Genomic DNA, 7,406 nt, shown 5'->3' on the forward strand with positions numbered 1-7,406 from the left:
CAAAACAAGTCTCAACAAGTTCAAAAAAAGATCAAAATCATACCATGCATCTTTTCTGAACACAACTCTATGAAACTAGACATCAACCACAAGAAAACATATGGAAACAGCACAAATATATGGAGGTTAAATAACGTGACTAAACAATGACTAGGTCAAACCAAGAAATCAAAGAAGAAATTGAAAATTACATGGAAACAAATGAAAATGAAAACACCATGGTCCAAAATCTTTGGTATGCAGCAAAAGCAGTTCTAAGAGAAAAATCTGAAATAAAAAACCTAACCTTACACCCAAAAAGGTTTGAAAAAGAAGAACAAACAAAAACCCAAACCAGCAGAAAGAAGGAAATAATAATAATTAGAGCAGAAATAAATCATATAAAAAACAAAAAACAAACAAAAAATAAAACGGATCAGTGAAGCCAGCAGGTGGTTCTTTGAAAAGATTGACAAAATTGATAAACTTTTAACCAGATTCATCAAAGAGAGAGAGAGAGAGAAGAGGACTCAAATAAAATCAGAAATTAAAAAGAAGGGGCACCTGGGTGGCTCAGTCATTAAGTGTCTGCCTTTGGCTCAGGTCCTGATCCCAGGGTCCTGGGATGGAGCCCGACATCAGGCTCCCTGCTCAGTGGGGAGTCTGCTTCTCCCTCTCTTACTCCCCCTGCTTGTGCTCCCTTTCTTGCTCTCTCTCTCTCTCTCTGTCAAATAAATAAATAAAACCTTAAAAAAAAAAGAAATTAAGAAAGAAAAAATAACAACCAAAACCACAGAAATAAAATTATAAGAGGATACTATGAAAAATCATATGCCAACAAATTGAACCTAGAAAAAAATGGATAAATTCCTAGAAATATTTAACATCCTAAAACTGAATCAAGAAGAAATAGAAAATTTGAACAGACTGATTACCAGCAATGTCCAGGGCCAAATGGTTTCACATATGAGTTTTACCAATTTTTAAAGAAGAACTAATATGTATTCTTTTCAAACTATCCAAAAAATAGAAGAAGGAAAGCTTTCAAATTCATTTTATGAGGCCAATATTACCATATCAAAGCTAAATAAAGACACTACAAAAATGAGAACCCAATATCTTTAATGACCAAAGATGCAAATGTCCCCCCAAAAATATTGTCAAACCAAATCAAATAATACATTAAAAAAAAACACTCACTACAAGTAAGTGGGATTTATTCTTGGGATGCAAGAGTGATTCAACATTTGCAAATTAGTCAACAGGATACATCACATCAAGAGAAAGGATACAAACCACATATTTGACACAATTATGTCAAAACATATTTGACAAAGATCAACATCCACACGAAAAAACCGTCAATGAAGCAGGTTTAGAGGAACATATATCAACATAATAAAGGCTGAATATGAAAAACACACAGCTGACATTATGATCAATGAGGAAAAACTGAGAGCTTCTCCTCAAAGATCACGAATCCATTCTCACCACTTTTATTCAACATATATTAGAAGTCCTAACCACATCAATCAGACAAGAAAAAAAAAATAAAGGGCATCCAAATGGGTTAGGAAGAAATAAAACTTTCATTATTTGCAGATGACATAATACTATACATAGAAAACCCCGAAGATTCCACCAAAATCCTAGCAGAATTGATAAATGAAGTCCGTAACGTTGCAAGACACAGAATCAATATACAGAAATCTGTTGCATCTCTATACTAATAATGAAGCAGCAGAAAGAGAAATTAACAAAGCAATCACATTTAAAAATATACCAAAAATAATAAAATACACAGGAATAAACTTCTAAGGAGTTGAACAATCTGTACTCTGAAAACTATAAAATATTGATGAAAGAAATTCAAGATGACACAAATGGAAAGATAACCCATGCTCATAGATTGGAAGAAAAAATATTGTGAAAATGTCCATTCCACCCAAAGCAATCTGCAGATTTAATGCAATCCCTATCAAAATACCAACAGCATTTTTCACAGGACTAGAGCAAATAATCCCAAAACATGTATGGAACCATAAAAGACCCTGAATAGCCAAAGCAATCTTGAAAAAGTATAACAAAACTGGAGGTATCATAGCACACCTCAGTGGCTCAATTGGTTAAGCAGTTGCCTTCAGCTCAGGTCATGATCTCAGGGTCCTGGGATTGAGCTCTACATCAAGGCTGTCATTCTCCCTCTCTCTCTGCCTGCCACTACCCCTGCTAGGTCTCTCTCCTCTCTCTCTCTTCCTGCCAAATAATAAAATCTTTAAAAAAAAATTTCAACACTGTTAAGAGATAAAATAGTTAACATCTTAAAAAAAAATCTAGAAGTATCACAATCCCATATTTCAAAATATACTACAAAGTTGTAGTAATCAAAATAGTATGGTACTGGCACAAAACAGACACTTTGAACAACAGAACAGAGTCCAGAAATAAACCCACAATTGTATGGTTATTTAATCTTTGACATGGGAGAAAAGAACATGCAATGGGAAAAATATATTCTCTTTAACAAAAGGTTAAAACTGGAGGAAAACGGGCCACCTTCTCATACCATACACAAAAAATAAACTCAAAATGTATTAAGGACCTATATGTGAGACCTGAAACCATAAAAATCCTAGAAGAGAGCACAGGCAGTAATATCTCTGACATTGGCCATAGTGACATTTTTCTAGATATACCTCCTGTGGGAAGGGAAAACAAAAGCAAAAATAAACTATTAGGATTATATCAAAATAAAAAGCTTCTGGCCAGCAAAGGAAACTATCAACAGAACTAAAATATATCCTATTGAATGAGAGAAGATATTTGCAAAGGACATATCCAAGGAGGGTTAGTGTCTAAAATATATAAAGAACTTATACAACTCATCATCCCCAAAATGGACAATCCAATTAAAAAATGATAAGACATGAACAAATATTCCTCCAAAGAAAACATACAAGTGACCAACAGACATGAAAAGATGCCCAGCATCACTTATCATCAGGGAAATGCAAATCATAACCACAATGAGATACCACCTCACACCTGTCAGAACGGCTAAAATCGAAAGCACAAGAAACAGCAAGTGTTGGGGAGAAGGTGGAGAAAAAGAAACCCTCAGGCATGGTTGGTGGGAATACAAACTAGTACATTCACTGTGGAAAACAGTATGGAAGTTCCTTAATAAAATGAAAACAGAATGACTGGATGATCCAGTAATTTTTCTACTGGGTATTTACCTGAAGAATATGAAAGCAAGAATTCAAAAAGATAATGCACCCCTATGTTTATTTCAGCATTATTTACAGTAGCCAAATTATGGAAGCAGCCCAAGTGTCCATCGACAGATGAACAGATAAAGAAGTGGTACATATATATAATGGAGTATTACTCAGCTGTAAAAAAGAATGAAATCTTGCCATTTGCAACAACATGGATGGGTGTAGAAGGTATAACACTAAATAAAAAAAAAAAAAAACAGAGAAAGACAAATATCAAGATTTTGGTCATATATGGAATTTAAGAAACAAGAGATATGGTCAAAGAAAAAATAAGGCTAGCCAAAAAACAGACTCTTAATTATAAAGAACAGATGGTTGCCAGAGGGGAAGTGGGTGGGTGGATGGGTGAAATAGGTGAAGGAGATTAAGAGTACACTTACTTTGACGAGCACTGACTCGTGTATAGAATTGTTGAATCCCTATACTTTACACCTGAATCTAATATATAGTGTATGTTAACTAAACTACTATTTTTAAAAAATCAGAAAATTTTTTTAAAAAGAAATTCTTCATTATCATAAAACAAAGAGGCATCTTTCTTCATTTGCCTCATGAAGTCTTCAAGTTTTGTTCTATTTAGATCTTTATGTGACAGAGAATGTTTGTTTTTTTTGTTTTTATTTGTAATGAAAGATAAGATTCTATTTATTTCCAAAAGCATCTTTTATAAAAAAAGTTCATGCTTCCCCACTGATTTGCAGAGCCTGGTCTCTCATGTATCAACTTCATATACACAGTTTTGTATCTGGGCTTCCTGTCTGTCTCCATTGGTGCATTATCCTATTCCCATGTCAACATCACCTCTTCTTGAATGCTATCACTTTACAATGTCTTCATATATTGGTAGGATACTTCCTCCAAGATGTTCTCTTTCATAGCTGTCTTAGCTTTTTTCCCCTTTGTTCTTCTAAGTGAATGTTAGAATCACCTCAAGTTCCATGAAAACATTAGTGATATTTTTATTGGAATAATGCTTTGAAGTTATACACAAATTGAGGTAATTTACATCTTTAGTATTTTGACTCTATCACACTCTCTCTCCACTTATCTAGTTCTTCTTTAATGACTTTCAATAAAGTTTTATAATTATCAACATAAAAGTCTTTTACATCTTTTGTTAGATTTATTCCTATTGCTTTACACTTTAGTTGCTATTAAATGCTATCCTTTTAAAATTATATTTTGAAATTTTTTTTGCTGGATTTGATATGTAATAAACCTGTGGAAATCTCTTCTTATTTTAACAGTTTAGTTGTACAGGCTCTTGGGCTGCTTATTATACTCAAATGTAGAGTATGGTTTCTTCCTTTTCAATCCTTCTGTTTTCTTACTCTAATCTCTGGGCTTCCTGGGCTGGCCAGCACAATGCAAAATAAGACATGCTTCTCTCATATCTGGTTTTAAAGGGAATGTTTCTAATGTTTCACTGCTTTGAGTAAGATTTCATCAATTAAGGAAGTTTTCCTCTATTCCTACTTTTCTAAGTAGTTTGATTATAAAAGAACAGTGAATTTTGGGGCACCTGGGTGACGCCATCAGTTGAAGTCCAACTCTCTGTTTCAGCTCAGGTCATGATCTCCAGATCATAAGACCGAGCCCCATGTCAGGCTCCACTCTCAGTTTCATCTGCTTGAGAGTCTCTCTCCCTTTCCCTCTGCCCCACCCACTCATGCTCTCTTGCTTTCTCTCTAAAATAAATAAATCCTTCTTAAAAAATTGGATTTTGTTGACTTTTTTTGTTTTTATTGAGAAAACCCTGTGATTTTTCTACATTAATCTGTTAATGTAGTGAATTGCATTAATGATCTTTCCAATAGTATATCATCCTCACATTACTGGAATAAATCCCATATGTGCATGATGCAATTTCTTAAACATTTTGGGTTTTGGTCATTAATTGGTTGAAGAGCTTTTTGCTTATAAGTGGATCCAATAGTCTAGCTTGTAATTTTTCACTTACCAGCTTATTATACTTTGGTTAAACTGCTCTATTTTACTGTTTTTTATTTTTCAAAAATTTATTTGAGATAGAGAGCATACACACATTATGGGGGTTGGAGGAGAGAAAGAGCAAATCTTAAGCAGGCTCACACTGAGCACAGAGCTCAGTGCCGGGCTCGATGGCACAACCCTGAGATCATGACTTGAACCAAAATCAAGAGTCAGAAGATTAACTGACTGTACCACCCAGGCACCCCAACCTGTTCTATTTTAAAAGTTGGGCAATCTCCTTTCTTCTTCCAGTCTCTGAAACAAACTTTTTATGACAATATGGAGTTAAAAGTTATCTTCTACTTGGGGCGCCTGGGTGGCTCAGTGGGTTAAGGCCTCTCTGCCTTCGGCTCAGGTCATGATCCCAGTGTCCTGGGATCGAGCCCCGCATCAGGCTCTCTCCTCCGCGGGGAGCCTGCCTCCTCCTCTCTCTCTCTGCCTGCCTCTCTGCCTACTTGTGATCTCTCGGTCAAAAAAAAAAAAAAAAAAAAAAAAAGGTTATCTTCTACTTGAATACTTGATATAACTTGCCTATGAACCCAGCTTGCTTTGTCGATATGAGAGAAAAGGAATGGGAGATAGGTTAATTAGTAGTAGAGGTTTTAAATACCATTTTAATTTGTTAAGTGGGTAGAGATCTTTTCATGTTTTCTATTGTTTAAATCAGACTTTGACAAATTGTCTTTTCCTAATATATTGTGACTTTCTTTCACCCAGCTTTTCAAAATTATTGTCAATAAGATCGCCATATTTTTTAATGTCTGCTTTGTGTGTGATTATGTCACCTTGGTTATTTATTCATTTGTGCCTTCCCTTTTTGTCAGTCTTACTTCTTTATATTACTTTGAATTTATTCTGTTGTTCTCTCCGTAGCTTCTTAAGCTAGACACTGAGCTCATATTTTTCAGTCTTTTTGTGCAATAAATTACTTCCTGAGCATGGTTTTAGCCATATCCCATAACTTGTGATATATTGTGTTTTCCTTATTCCAGTTATAATGTCTAATTTCCATTATGATTTCTTCTTTGAGACATATAGAAGTGTGTTATTTTCAAACATAAAAAAAAGTTTTCTTCTCCCATAAGGTCATTTTTTTTCTTATCAGTTCTTTTGTTAAGAATTTAGAATTGTTTTATTTAAGAAGCTCAGTCCAGGGACGCCTGGGTGGCTCAGTTGGTTAAGCAGCTGCCTTCGGCTCAGGTCATGATCCCAGCGTCCTGGGATCGAGTCCCACATCGGGCTCCTTGCTCAGCAGGAAGCCTGCTTCTCCCTCTGCCTCTGCCTGCCATTCTGTATGCCTGTGCTCTCTCTCTCTCCCTCTCTCTCTCTGATAAATAAATAAAATCTTTAAAAAAAAAAAAAAAAAAGAAGCTCAATCCAAGTGTCACCTTATTCAACCTGAAGTCCTTGACCCTTTTGGTGAAGCTACCAAAACCAAACCACCTTGGGATGGGCAATACCCACAAGACAATCTCTGTCATAGAACAGCTTATTATTTTGGTTTCCCATTCTTTTTTTACTCTGAGCCCTTGTGGTCCTTAACTACCCTGCAAGCTAAATTATAAATTTTTTTTTATGTTTTTCAGCATGAAATTTTCAGACTATCTAGTCAGCCACATTGCCAGGAAGAAAAGTCTGAGGGTGGGTGTTCATTTATATGCTGTAGTCTGAGGAGATTGTAGAGGCAGGAAATTTTTCCCAAACTGGCACTTTTTGCTTAGGAAATACAATTCTCAGGGGAATATTAATTTATCATGGAGTCTCTATATGACAATACTGGACCACTATCTTACAACTGCATAAAAATAAAGTCAAAATAGATTAAGGACTTGGATGTAAGGCCTGAATCCATAAAACTCCTAGAAGGAAACATAAAGGGAAATCTTGATGTTGGTCTTGATGATGAATTTTTAGATTTGATACCGAACGCAAGGGCAACAAAAGCAAAAATAAACAAGTGGGAATACATCCAACTGAAAAGCTTCTGCACTGCAAATGAAAGCATCATCAAAATAACGGAAATAAGGAAACCTATTAAATAGCAGAATATATTTGTAAATTATATATCTGATAAGAGAATAATACCTGAAATATAGAGAGAGTTTACACAATTCAATAGCAAAAAAAAAAAAAAAAAAAAAAAAAAAAAAAAAA

Source organism: Enhydra lutris, unplaced genomic scaffold (assembly GCF_002288905.1).
Source record: "Enhydra lutris kenyoni isolate GAN:26980312 unplaced genomic scaffold, ASM228890v2 scaffoldscaffold4, whole genome shotgun sequence".
NCBI lineage: Eukaryota > Metazoa > Chordata > Mammalia > Carnivora > Mustelidae > Enhydra > Enhydra lutris.